The following is a 14,578-nucleotide window of genomic DNA, read 5'->3' as shown; positions in this document are numbered from 1 at the left end:
TCAATGGATGTAATTACATTAGGAGTTTAGTAATATATGAATCCTAGGCTTGGTCAGATTTCATTATGTATACTAACTAACTGATTACAGAAGAGAAGGATAGTCCTAGATCCTTTTTAACCTTTGTAAACAGTACTTGTTCTTGTCTGACAATGAGGGTACTATGATCATTTGTGTAGACAAAGATGGATTCAGAGGCCAATTCATCAATGGTCTACCAGTGGCTATTATCCATTACGCTTATATGGAATCTCCAAGTTCTCAGATAGTATGCCACTTCATATCAGTTGCTTGGAACAACCATGGGAGAAGGCTAGTAGTGGCAATTTCCCCATGTAAGGGTGGTGGACCTGTTCAAATGGCCCACCCTTGGAGACTGATGGAAACTGAGGAGTTCCTGAATGTTCTGGGTGATCTTCTAGCAGAGATAGCTGGCAATACTAGCAAAGCTCTGGTTTTGCTATGGAATAGCAAGATGAAACGAGCCATTGACACGATCGTTTCCAAGTGCCCTGTATGGTGTCATGGAGCCTGAGTGGCAGCTCCTTATTCTGGGGATTGGCAGGCTATGAAGCAAGCCAAGCAAATGGTTGTTTTTGTTTAAGTAAGTGGCTCAGGTCTGGTTCCGAAGTTGAATGAACCCTGGTTAGTGCACATAATCATGCCTCCAATGTGGTAGTGCAGGCTGCGAATAAGGCTCATTTCTCAGTTTGCGTTGCATCCTCTAGTAGTTGATAGATGGAGTTATTTCAGGTGGTCCAGAGCTTAATGATTCCCACTGTGGATGAGGGACTCCTGGAGTGACCAACTGGCTACACAGTTTCAGGATAAAGTTGCTTGACTTTGGAGTGACTTTCACTCTGCAGTTATTACATTCCCAATGCCATAGGCAGTGATAGGAGTGCCAACTTGAGTAGCAAATAAATGGGGGCAGGTAAGCCCCACCCCACATAATCAAACTCAAGTTGTGGCACAAACAGCACATTTGAATGGCAGTGCTCATTAACTCTGGGGGGCGAGCCCCCTCAAATATTTTATTGGGTGTGTGTGAAGGGACCTTGGCCCATAGGAGCTGGCTCCTATGGGCAGTGATAGGTTATGGGGTTAGTGTCAGCTTATATAGTCAGCTGATATGAACAAGGTGCGTATTCCATACTCATGTCTTGTTTGAATAAAGGGGAGTGAGGCATTCTGGGTAAGGTGACCTTGGAGAGTGCCTGCACTGTCACCACTTTTTGCAGAGGCTAGAAAGTATTTTTAAAAATGAGTTCAACATTTAAAGTTGCTAAAGTAAATTTAAACTTGTAACTAAACTTAAAATTGTTCCCCCCAATTTGAATTTATAGCTGTCAGGAAATGTACCCTTCTGAGCCTCCTTGTCCAGAATGTCTTGGCCTGAGAGTAGAGTGCCTAGATGTTATAAGGCATTGGGTATATATGATCGCAACACATGCTTTAATACTTGTGCTGGGAAAGGGAATGCATGAAGCTCCTAAAAAATACTCCATGCCTGCTTAAATATCACAAACAGTTTCCTTAAACCTGCTATAAAACCAGCCAGTCATATAATGGATCCATATGGCTCTTGCTGATTGGAATGAAACTTCAGCCACTTAGTGCATTTGCAAAGTGTTACATAGGAGATGTGTAAACACATTTCAGCAACAACAGGTAGGTAGCCCCTGGGTGGTTTTGTGTGTGTGTTTTTGCCTAATTTCATTCATGTGTGTGTTTGTGTGTGAGGTTAGTTTTGAGTTCTGAGCAAGAGGAAGGAAGGAGGAAGGAAAAGAAATACACAGAGAACAAATTCTATGATTAAGAGATCAGGAAAGGGGAGAAAACATAACTGAATGTAAACATATGTATTTTCTATGCACAGTATCCCAACTGTACAAAAATAACTGTAAATAAATAGCTCCTATTTCCAAATCTAAATAAATTTGGCTTCACCAAACCAAAATAAATTCACTTACACTGGGGAATGTTATGGTGGTAGATGCACGCAACCAAATACTCAAATATCTCTCACACATGTTGTGGCCTTTGGTTCATTCTGGAACAAGTTACTTCAAAAGCAAAGAGAACAGTCTACTTTTACAATGAGAAGAAAATGTAAACAACAAAAAAGATTCCCATTTCCCTCTGGTTTGTGATTTGTCCATTTACCATCTGCATATCCATTTCAAATTATTTGGTTCTATATAGGGCTTGGGTATTGTTAAAGCTAGCTGGAATTTAATACCTGAGGACTTAGTATGTTCCCAATGGCAATCTACTGTAGGAAAAGGTAATATATGGTTCACACAATTGATATCTAAAGGTCAACTACAAACTACTTATTTTCCTGGTTTTTATTTTATTTACTCAACCAAAGACTCGTGTTTCTTATTTCTTATTTCCTTAAAGCTAAACAAGGGGATTGTGGCTCAGGTGGATGCAAATTGTTCAAATATTCTCTTGCCTTCAACATATGAGTAACAACAACAACAACAACAACAATTTTTCATGAATGATTTCAAATTGTGCTAATGCAAGATTCACTGCCCATATCTTACTGCTATACAAGGTGTGAAGTGAACATGGAATACCTACCCATGGTTGATGTTCTCCTAAAATTGGGATGTCTCCTAAAACAAGTGAGGATATAGTTGAATATGAAAATGCATATCCATGTCAACAAACCTTCAAGAAAACCAGTAATCTACTAACACTTTTTTTCAGACTTTGGTGTATTTTGGGAGACCTATGTGCAATTATTGTGAATATATCTCCTCCTAATTTTATCATCTAGAGTAGCAATTTATTCTTCCATGTCTAGCTCTCAGGGAAGTTTAGAAGAAATATAGAAGTTGTCAGCACATAAGAGTCAACACATTACTGCTGTACTGCAGCCATTTATAATGAAACCAAAATGAGCACTCACTTGTTTGGCATTAATTTAATGTCCCACTTAGCTCCTATCAGATGCAAATAGCTGCCTCATCCGTTTAAGGGTTTCTGAGCGTGCATATAATGAAGTGCTCTGTACCTGTCAAGTAAGCAGAATTCATAACCGAAATCAGAAATGGATGAGGAAATTCAGTGTCCTTGTTAAAAAAAAGAAATTGAAACTTCAGACATGGCAATGTCAAATTTATACTTCATGTTGATTTTCCGCTGCACGTTTCACCTATATTACCCCCTGGGCTGAGCTTTCCAGGACAGAATGTCCAAGGATACATATAAATATACCACATTCCTAAACACAAAGTCAGCAGGTGGCGAAGTAACAGCTGCAGTTGTCAAACACACTCAAAACAAAATAAATTGGTCAGTCAACCTCTTGTATTTAAGTCATTTTTACATCCTGTATTTTAGAGGGGGAAATAGCTTAATTTTAAACAGTATTCTAGTTATGATCAGTCTCCCCGGAGAAAGATTTTTATGAGTATAAATGGAGATAATGACTATCATTAGTCACTGCCATTAGCATAAAGCATTAGAAACTCTTATGCCATTCATAACAGACTTTGACATGACAGTAAAAATATGACTTCCTATCACTTCTGCATGCTTTCTGACTACAGCTGTTTGCTATTCTTGCACAGCTAAACTGATATCAAAAGGGTGGTAAGAGTGGTATTTAACAGCACCTTCATCATCACATCTAATTGTTTTCCACCACAGGGTGTGAAGCTTTATGTTCTCTATCAACCAAAAACAAACAGCCATCCTGCTTAATGGCTGCTCAATTAATGTTTATGGTGCTACTTTTATACCATGAGTTATTTGACAAATAAACTCCAAGAAGCAATTTAAGAACCTCTGAAGCTTAATGATAACCCAGCTGATATTTTAAAAAGAGCTAAGGGGGCGGGGGGAGGAATCCGTAAATAATTTCTTACTTGCAGGCTCCCTATGAGATTCACTCTCCACCTCCTGACATTTTGAGGGATGTTTGTTGGCCATCAGGGAATGGGCTTTTTTTTTTTTTACACCTTGTCCCACCCTCCAGCCTTAGCAGCCCTCAGAAAAAAAGCAACTGTGTGCAGTAAGAGCCTTCAGAGGGGAGCTATTTCCATAGCAAGAATTGTGAGCAGAGAGCACCTGTGATTTATCAGGGTTGGTTGGTTTCACCTGTGTTGCCCCACCTTCCAGCTCTAGGAGCCATCAGAAGTGAGTTGCTTAATGGATAACTGGCCTGTTGGTAAGCTGCAGCCTTCCTTAGTGTTTTATGTGTATCTAATGAAATCTTAATTGGTAATTGCTGATCATTATTTTTTAGTGTTATGCTGCAGTAATATTATATCTTACTAGGCATTGTTTTGTTTTTATTGTGTGGCAGTGTTTAGACTTTGATTTTTGGGTGAACTGCTCTGAACACAGGTTCACTTGTGGGAAATGAGGTATATAAATAAATTGAGAATGGCAGTGGTTGTAGTATTAATTGTCAAAATGGAATGAAGATGAGATCTAGAGAGAGACAAAAGGTCTGCCTGTCTTCTTTATAGCCTTGCTTGAAATTATTGTTAAGTAAAATAGAGATGAGTTGGGCATCCCAAGTCACACAAAGGTGACACTAAGTTCACCACACTGCTGAGTCTTATCCCTGTGATGTCAAGTTGCCCTTTATAACATAGAGATGATCTATCCCTTATCATAATTCTTCCTCCATCTATGCAGAAGTGGTTACACTGATTAAAAATGAGAGTTCAAAGACAGACTTTCTGCTATTGCTTTGGTGCCTATTAATTAAACACCTTCTCTTTTGTATTAAGCCCTAGTAGGCTGTGTAAAATTAACATAAATAATATGCTTTCAATGAAGAGGTGCCACTGCAGGTTCTGAACGCAAATGATTTCGAGCCGCTGTTGTTAACTGCATATAGCAGTAATATATTCATCCAAGATTTTTTCATTCCGTCTTCCTGATCTCTAGTTTTTAATGATATATTACAAGCCTGTGCTTTTCCAGCGCCAAGGCAATTAATCATTAATATTCTTGTGTACCCCAAAGTAACTGGACAAAATTAGACAAGAAAAGAACCAGACTTGAAGGCTGACAAAAAATTCTTATCGGAAATTACATGTATTTTTATATCATTAATGCTCCTTGATAGACACACAGTAAATCTGCTTTAATGGCACCACTATAATAATATAGTAGTCTTTCTTTCTAATCTCCTAGAGACACCAATAGATCACAGGGTCTGTTCCTCAACAGAGACAAATGAGTTGGCGTGTTTTAAAAGCTGTCAGGCCTTTCTGACAACTTCCATCTGAGAAGGCGGCAGAGCAATGACAAAGTTATCACCTGACTGGCTGATGTTTGATGCTGACTGCCTTTGATTAAGAGGCAATGAGCCATTTTGGAGTTCATTTTGCTGCTCCTAAGCACCTCTTCATCGAAAATTATGCAGTTGGACTGATTTGTATTTGATTAGTTTAACATCACAGTTTTATTACGTGTAATAAATAAAGTCAGATTTTATGGGGTTGCTGCACATTAAAAGAACCATTGAGGAGGGTGCAAAACATATTTTTATTTCCTGGATTATTTGCCTGACATTAAAAAAAACCCCACCCTATATGCATGTCATATTTAAGCAATGTCACTGCTTAAACACTGGTTGCTTTCATAGGCTGGTATTTTACTACTTTCCTTGTACGTATAGTGAAAGCACAATGCTGTTCGCATTCTAAAACAGGCTTAAAGAAATTTTAACCACAAAAGCAAATACAGCCCACCTTACTTATATTTTGGCCTGCTGGAGGGTGGAGAACTTCACCTGTTGTTTGCAGTGCTAGACAGGCAATAAAAACAGGGAGTTTACGGGGGGGGGGGGCTGCCATGCATGGCTGATGGATTTTTGCTGGCAATGCAGTCCACACAGTCAGCAAACTGATATCTGTGTTAGGAAAGAAGTCACTTGTAAATATGGTGGTGCCCCTGTACATAAACTGCCCTGTACTCAGAAGTGAATGGATCAGCTTACTAATTCTTCCCACATTGCACTGTGTAAAAAGTCCCAGCTGTGGTAGAGGACAAATCCCAGGCTGAATCCCTGGCATTCCTCCTCTTAAAGAATTCCCAGTAGCAGGCTGGGATAAACTTCTGCCTCAAACCTCAAAGAAGCCACTGGCTTTTCAGAGTGTGCAGTAATGGGCCCGGCAGGTTACTTAGCAGTCTTAGTATAATGTTGTTGCTTATACTTTAATTTACAGTGGTACCTCGGGTTAAGTACTAAATTCGTTCCGGAGGTCCGTTCTTAACCTGAAACTGTTCTTAACCTGAAGCACCACTTTAGCTAATGGGGCCTCCAGCTGCTGCCGCGCCGCCAGAGCACGATTTCTGTTCTCTTTTTTTTGCAGATAGATATTTATTGAATTTTCCAAAAAAAAGAAACACAAAATACCAAGAAAAAAGAGCCACACGCCACAAACAGAAAAAGAAGAAACTACAACAGAACACAAAAAAGATAAACAGTATTCACAATAAAGAAGTTTTCACCTACAGTTTTACATTGTCGTCTTTTTCTGGGCTTCCTTCAGCTCGCCCGTAAATCTTCCGTGATAAAAATCATAATTACGCATTACCTAGTTTGTATTGTCATTAAACATTTCTCTTCCTCCATTTTCTTTAAACAATAACTCTTAGTCTTTCACAGTGCTTCTCTGAATCCCCTTAGCGTTATTTGTCCTTTGCTAATATGTTCCAGGTAATCTACATATTTTCCCCATGCCTTGATAAACTTTTGGTCTCTTAAGTGTCTAATCTTTCCCGTCAGTCTGTCCAGATCCGCGTAGTCTAGTAACTTTGTTCTCCACTCCTCTATTGTTGGCATCTCCTGTTTTTTCCACTTTTTGGCTAGGGTTATCCTTGCTGCTGTGACTGCATAATATACAAATTTGTGGTCTTTCTTTTTTATTTCGCTCCCTAATATCCCTAACAGAAAAATTTCAGGTTTTTTTATAAACGTATATTTTAACACCTTCTTTAACTCGGTATAAACTTTTTCCCAAAATTCTCTCACTCTCCCTTCTGTTCTCATCCTGAAGCAAAGTTCTTAACCTGAGGTACTATTTCTGGGTTAGCGGAGTCTGTAACCTGAAGCGTATGTAACCCGAGGTACCACTGTACATTCAATGTGTGCATTGTTCAGTCTTTGTTTTCAGTAGTTTATCTATACAAATGAACAGGTGCACACTCTTCCTCACAAACACTTGTACATGTGTAGAGAGAAAGCGTGTACCTGGGTTCAGTGTAATATGTGAAGGAACCTGAAGCGTATGTAACCCGATGTACCACTGTATTGTGTATTCAAACTGAAATAGAGGTCGCATCTTTATAATAATACACAATCTGCAATGAAGGTTTCAAATGAAAGAAGATTTGTCATGGCATGCTTGGAAGCCAAGTGCTTTCCCTAGAATGAAGCAGCTTATGTTTGATTAGATGAAAAACACAATCATTGCTAATTTTAACAGATATAGGTCCTGATCTGAACATGGCTGTGCAGAATCTGTCTCCATTAAACAGTTCTTCTGAGCTATACCTTATGTTTGTTTTCTTGTTGGAGAAAAGCAAATAACTTTCCTTCTCTTAAGCTTCTAGTTAATGCATGTTAAACCACATGACAGCACTGTAGCCAGCACTTACTTATAGATTCTGTAACTTAAGCCCACCCCTAAACGCTGAGCCATTTTGTTTGTTGTTCTTTCCCAATTTGTTGTGACAAGATGTTTCTTATCTCCTTTCATCCTTTAAATAGATCCTGCATGAATAAAGCCTTTGAACTCCAGAAACTGTTATTACTTCCATCTAATTCACCCAAGCTGCAAGATCTGCTATCAGTTCTTTGTATAACTGAACAAAGCTAGATGCTGTTGTAAGGTAAGAACAAATGTTTTATTGCATTTTAATATGAGAGCCTTCCATCTTGGTTACCCTTCCAGCTTGTTTTGTTCCATTCCATCTCGACAGCTGCTGCCCAGTAAGCTCGTCCTCAAACTCAGAACTTCAAAAATAATAAAGGGAGTTCTGCTGGAAATCTATGACAGCACTGAACAAAACTTGTAGAGAGGCACCACAAGCACAATAGAAGGCATGTACTCCAAACTCTCCTTACTGTCCCTATTATCCTTAGGGAACTAGCAAAATGCCTAGAATAACAACAGGTGTATATGTGTGGAGGGAGGGTATTTATAGTGTAAGGATCACTAGGAGGAGGAGGAGGAGGTCTCTGTGTATTTGCTGTCACTGTGTGAGGATAGGGAAGCCACCTAATTTCATTAGTGCAAGTGTCCCTGGTATTTTACCCCATTTCATTGTGCAAGTGTCCCTGGTATTTTAGCCCATTAAAGTGAACTGCAATTATTTGCTTGTGAAGGAGACATTAAAGGATCCCAAAGTCCTGGTGCCTAAGACAAGGGTTTGAAGTGAGGGACAGGCACAATCTTTATTCAACTGTATGCTGTACTGTAACATTCTATTCAGAAACTTAACTGGAGCTATAGAGCAAAGCCTGCTCCTGATAGCAGGCTCCCCCCAACCTTTCATCTACGTAGAACTATCTTTTTATCTGTTTCTTTGTCACAATAGAGGGTGAAGGGACATTGGAAATTAATGTTTAGGCATATAGCTAAAGTGTGTTCATAGAGAACACTTCTATTGAGGGCCTGTTCAGAGATTTACTGCAGAAGCTACAATACACACACCTCTCAGTTCCTCCACCACTATAATGCTTCCATTCACTTTGAAAGAGAACTTGGATCTGTCCAGCTCCGTTGATGTGAAATTGAGAAACAGATTTGGTGGGCATTGTATGAAACTTGTTCTAGATAACGGTGGGTTTCCTACTTCATAGCACAACATGGTATTCAGATTATGCAATGTACGGTACTACAAAAAAAAGTAATTTTTATTTTACAAAAATAATTATCATAGCACTAAAGTGATATTTTGGGAGTAAATGCAGATTTGATCTGCCTGTCTAGCATGGAATATAGCATTTTGTTTTCTGAAAGAAATCCTATTGTTCTAGTATCATACTTACAGAGAAAATGAAGTTGATTTTAAGCACTATGGCAGCCTAGAGAGAAAACAAAACCACAGTCTCTCTCACCACATCCTATATGGTGTTCCGAATTCTGGCAGCCCCACTTTTCCAATCTCTCTTGGACACTAAGCTTGATAAATTTCAATTATTATTTTTTTCATTTCTGCAGTCTCTCTCAGTAAACTCTTTGAAAACACGTCTGAAGCTTCCTTTATTGAGAATTTGAGTTAGAATTCTTAAAACTTTTCTCAAAAATTCCTAGAGAGGCTTTAGCTAATGTCTGTCTGATATCATGGACTGGATAACTTGACCCTTGACTTGGGTCTGACAACCCATTTCACTGTTTCATGGCTTGTTGGATTTTATTGGACTTGCTATGAATTTTTGCACTCTGCCCTATGGTTCTGCGCATGAATGAAATAGCAAAAGAACATAATGAGGTTCAATCTAAAAGCACAAAGCCAGCACCCAAAAGAGCAGGATGTATTTTAATATGAATAATTCAAATGCAGTCCTATTCTCTTACTTGGGAGTAGCATCAATTGTACTCAGTGGTTATTACTTCTGAGTAGACGTATTTAGTACCATTGCTTACAAATTAAGTTTACATTGCTGAAAAATTAGGTTGTAGTAGCTTGCTTCTACTTCATTGATCACCTCTGATGTTAGCATTTTATTTTAATGTGTTTTTAATAAAGTCTAAATCAAAAGACAAATAGTGTTGCATTAGAAGGGGAGTATTGACGAAAATATATCTGGACATTTGTATTTCCATTCTGCAGAGTGTACTTTGGAAAAGAAAAGAAAACATTTAAGTGCAAGTTGAGTTCTAAGCATTGCAAAGAGGAGGGAGATGAGAGCTCATCTAATTGAGATTCTCTCAGCACCCAGAAGTATTCTGGGCTTGAAAGACAAGAGATATTTCTTGGTGTTTTGAATATGTCTTACTGTTCTGTTCCAGAACCTTTTGTAGGCTTGGACATGCCCATCAGCAGTGAAAAGGTGATCCCACTTTCCAGAAATGATTGTAGGACGAGTGAGGGTTTTTTGCAGGGATAGATGCCAGTAGAAGATTAATTAAAAGTACAGCTTACTGATGTTAAGTGCTGAGGAACTGAATGGCTCAGTAATGAGGGTTTATATAATCCCAGTTTGCATAACATTTTGATGCTATAATAATGCTTTCTCAGTAAGAGAGGCTATGAAAAGTGCACAGGTAATATAAATCACATAAGAAACTCAACCTGAATTTCAATCTTATTCCTACTGAGGGCTAGTTCATATGTTACTTTAACTGTAAACCACACAGAAGCTCAAGTACCTCATATTCCAGATTCCCCTCAATTACAGTAATGCTAATTTAAGTGCATTAGAATTAGAATCAAGTGGTACTCATCATCTGGCAAACCGCACAATTAATACAATGTGTGAACCCCCTCTTACATAATAATTTCCAGAGGGTAGCTATGTTAGGCTGTTACAGCAAAAGCAACAGGTAGTGTTGCAGTATGGTAAAGACTTGCCAGATCAATTTGTTGGTCCTTAAGATGGTATTTAGGAACGCGGGTGGCGCTGTGGTCTAAACCACTGAGCCTAGGGCTTGCCAATCGGAAGGTCGGCGGTTCGAATCCCCGCGAAGGGGTGAGCTCCCATTGCTCTGTCCCAGCTCCTGCCAACCTAACAGTTCGAAAGCACATCAAAGTGCAAGTAGATAAATAGGTACCGCTCCAGCGGGAAGGTAAACAGTGTTTCTGTGCGCTGCTCTGGTTTCGCCAGAAGTGGCTTAGTCATGCTGGCCAAATGACCTGGAAAAACTGTCTGCGGAGAAATGCTGGCTCCCTCGGCCAGTAAAGTGAGATGAGCGCCGCAACCCCAGAGTCGTTTGCAACTGGACTTAACTGTCAGGGGTCCTTTACCTTTTTTAAGATGGCATGTTTATTTCTTAGCTAATAGGCATTCTGTTGTGATGAGGGATTGGTAGGTAAGATGTACACCAAAAATTGCTCGGGGTCTCATATTTACACCCAAGTCATACAGGTTCAGAATAGACTTCCACTTGAGCAGTGGATTTCTGTTCATACAATGGGACCTGCCCTTCCTCATCTTTTCCCTGTAACCCCCACACACTATCAAACCTTGTTCTGAAGTGTTCAGGGACACTAGAGAGTTGATTTTAGGGGTTCAGGGGGAGGAGAGGATACCTTACATGCTGGCATTTGCCCACTTGGAATGTAATTCTTGAGTGTGGAATACAGGGCACCCGTGATCAATGCTGACTCACCACACAGTAATTGATGCTAAGGAATAAAATGATAGTTTCAGCTACTGCACTGCAATTCAATTATGCAATGTGTGAACATGATCTCAGAAGTCTTGTTTACTGTGCATTATCTTTGTTTTGTTTCATATGCTGGCAGATGATTTTATCAATACCATCTGTATTGCACACAGATGTGCTCCATTATTTTTCTAGTTATTTGTTGTTTCTGTCATTAAGTACTTGTTCACCAAGGGCAATAACTGTAGTTTTATATCGCAGATGCAAAAATATAATGTCATAAAGATATGCCATCTAGTAAGGGATTAAGGATTCCTTTAGGAGGCACCAACATGCAATATTCTTTGGTCAGTGTTCAAGCTATAAAATTGGCTTGCCCTACACCTCTCTGATTCATCTGGCCAAACATTTGCATGACTGCTTATATGCATGAGTTACTATTATCCACTGAGAATATAATTCGTGAGTAAGCAGATGTTCTTCCTGCTATATAATGAGACTTGTGGAGTCTTGCTTGATTAGTATAAAAGATAGAAATATCACCAGCAAACGAAAGGAATGAGTCTCCTTGACAATACAATCCCCAAACACTGCAGATATGATAAAGACTTATATTGTTATAAGAGATGATCACAGTTAATTGCCATAGTGTATATGGGGTAGAGGTAGCCTAAAAATTAAGGTAATGACATACAAGTGTCTTGTGCTTCCTTGCCCCATGCTTTCCTGCCTTCTGTAAAGTAGCATTGGAGATGCATATTCTTCCTGTTATGCATCTGAGCTTGGATTAACTCATGCTTTTTTTTTTTTTAAATGCACACAACATCCTGAATGTATTGATGCCTGTCAATCTCCAAGACATTAACTTATAAGAAATATGTGTGTAATAGTATCTCATAAGCTCCATCTTATCCGGTTTTGTAAGCTCTTAATTGGTGTACTCTTAGTGGCTTAGATTTTCCTGCACAGAAGGGTACTTTCTTCTGCTGAGTTACCAGTTATCATGTTAAGAATCATTGTTATCTGGATGAGAGATGTCGATGTTTGATATCATTATAATTGAATCACATGATTTGCCTCTGGCACTGGAGGTGTGAATCTCTGATATGGTTATTCATATGGGAAGCTTTGGGTTGAAATTTGAGGAATATTAGGGAGATTTGTGAAGGAACTTGACTAATGCTTTCCTAACAGCCACATGGAGTTGTTGGAACAGTCTCAAAGAATGAGGTGTCCAGAAACATGTGGCTAATGCTATCTTCAATTCCTTGAAACGTGGTTTAAAGATAGGGATTTGGAACCTGTATATCTACTAGCTCTGATTATTAGTACCAACTAAGCCAAGTAGCAAAGTAATAACATAGCTTATATACCGTAATTCAGTATTTCGTTTTCTTTTAATGCTATGACTTGAATGCTCTCCCTTATTAAGAATGCTCTGTTGAACTGCACATGATTTTTACTGAGGTTTAAGATGGATGGACTATGTTTCTTGCAAGGTGCCATATTGCTAGATAATCCAAGGAGAAGCTGGAATTCAAGGTGGCTTCCCCTTAATGTCTCAGGTAATCAAGAAGCTCTTCCCAAAGCTTATGCTTGTTTCAGATGTTTCAGCAGAGGTTAGGGTAAACTAGGGAAGACCATCATGTCCCTAGCTTGGATTATAAATACCAGTAAATCATTCCAGTTGTCTATAAATTATATTTGCTAGCAGATTAAGACTCTGAACAGGCTTAGACTGAGGGCTAACTAGATGGGACATCGGAGACTCATGTCTTTTCCCCCTTTGTTGTTGTTTGCTTCTCTTCCCCACTTGCATATAAAGCAGAGTGTGTATGTGGTAGCAGTGGCGTAGCGTGGGTTGTCAGCAAGGCAAGTAATTTGTGCCCCCTAACCCGTGGATTTGCGCCCCTAACCCGTGGATTTGCGCCCCCTAACCCTAACCCCCAGATGTTGCGCCTGGTGCGGCCGGCCCCCCCTGCACCCCCCACGCTACGCCACTGTGTGGTAGACCTACATTTTGGGGGCCCTGAAGCTTGAACTGTTATGGAGGCCTCTTCACAACCAGCCATGAACTCTGGATAACCACATTCATCTTTTTCAGTAGGATTGTTCCACGACAGATCACCACAAATTTTCCATTAGTTTGTGTTTTTGGTATCCACTTAAGTACTTTGATGAACACATTGTTACTCCTTGAGGGTCATGACCCCTGCTAAAAAGTGGGGGAAATTCAGAACAGCCATCTTGCCGCAACACTCCACCATTACAACATATATGCTACTGACTCTCAAACATTGGGATTGTTGAAATATGTACAACAAAAATATCTATTTAAGTTGTGGAAAAACTAACCATGGGAATGTAAGATGAGGGGGCAGGCCAATGTTTGGTGTTCCTTTCCTGTGAGCTCCTATTATTTATAATGTTATTTTTAACCCTGAGGAATTTTCAGCAAATTCCAGTAAGAACTGGTTTGATCCACACCTCTTGGAATAATGTGTGGAGTGGAAAGCAGTTCTCCCTCGGATTCTACACTTCTCCAAATGTGGCAATATAGTTCTCTGCTCAGAAACATGCCAAAATGCACAACCTCAGGTTAATATGCTCAGATATGCATGCCTTGAGAGAAAATATATAGATTTTTGGTGTGTGTTTTTTTAGCAAATGTGTTAAAAGATAGAGAGTGTTCTCAGTAGTAGCACTGCAATTTTGGCATGCCCTCCCTTCGCATATTCAATCAGTGCTGACCCTGGTGGGTTTTAGACACCTTTTAAGGACACATGCATTTACTCAGGCAATTGGTTAATTTAGCTGGAAGGAAGGGGGAGTCTACTCAGGCTGATGTTGATTTGTTTGTGATTGTTTTGATTAGTTTTTTGATGGTTTTCCTTGTTGAATATGTATTAAGAGTTACCTGTTGTAACCTGCTGTGGGATTGATTTTAATAAAGAGTGGGCTAAAAGTGCCTGACGTGAATATACTTACTGTTTTTCATCCACACTAAGATTATTATTTAAATATCTAGATTATTGTGGAAATAGGATGGAATGGGTTTTTGAATCAATACACGGCAAACTTGACACACTCTTGTCACTTGTAAATGGTATCCCAAAGGAAGGCCAATATTGAGGCATGGCTTTTGACTGCTTGAGTTTGTTCTATCTGTATGTCCAATGTGCAGGTTTAAAACTGAACTCTAAATCTGTGATTACAAAATAGTCTTTACTAAAACAGAGTAAAACATAATGTAATATTCTTCT

General features: G+C 39.2%; 1 protein-coding gene and 1 long non-coding RNA gene across 5 annotated transcripts in view; one reads left to right on the top strand and one right to left on the bottom strand.

Moving 5' to 3' along the window:
* Positions 1–14,578, bottom strand: part of KHDRBS2 (KH RNA binding domain containing, signal transduction associated 2) — a 347,577-nt gene that overhangs the window by 1,959 nt on the left and 331,040 nt on the right. The window contains exons 12-14 of one of the 3 annotated variants that reach the window (XR_013392343.1): positions 2,924–3,028; positions 2,593–2,627; positions 1,974–2,066 (exon numbers count right to left, since the gene is read on the bottom strand). The gene's annotated coding sequence lies outside the window, so the exon portion shown is untranslated. Of the gene's footprint in view, positions 1–1,973; positions 3,029–14,578 lie in introns of all 3 variants that reach the window. The other 2 variants (XR_013392344.1, XR_003705800.2) reach the window with 2 other exon arrangements.
* LOC114593847 (uncharacterized) overlaps positions 1–14,578 on the top strand; it is a 196,991-nt gene that overhangs the window by 137,049 nt on the left and 45,364 nt on the right. For both annotated transcript variants that reach the window (XR_013392349.1, XR_013392348.1), the window contains one exon: positions 7,751–7,872. This is a non-coding gene — a long non-coding RNA (uncharacterized LOC114593847). The remainder of the gene's footprint in view (positions 1–7,750; positions 7,873–14,578) is intronic.

This window comes from Podarcis muralis, chromosome 3 (genome assembly GCF_964188315.1).
Source record: "Podarcis muralis chromosome 3, rPodMur119.hap1.1, whole genome shotgun sequence".
NCBI lineage: Eukaryota > Metazoa > Chordata > Lepidosauria > Squamata > Lacertidae > Podarcis > Podarcis muralis.
The sequence above is the reverse complement of the archived record's forward strand: the minus strand, read 5'-3'. Positions and strand labels throughout refer to the sequence as shown.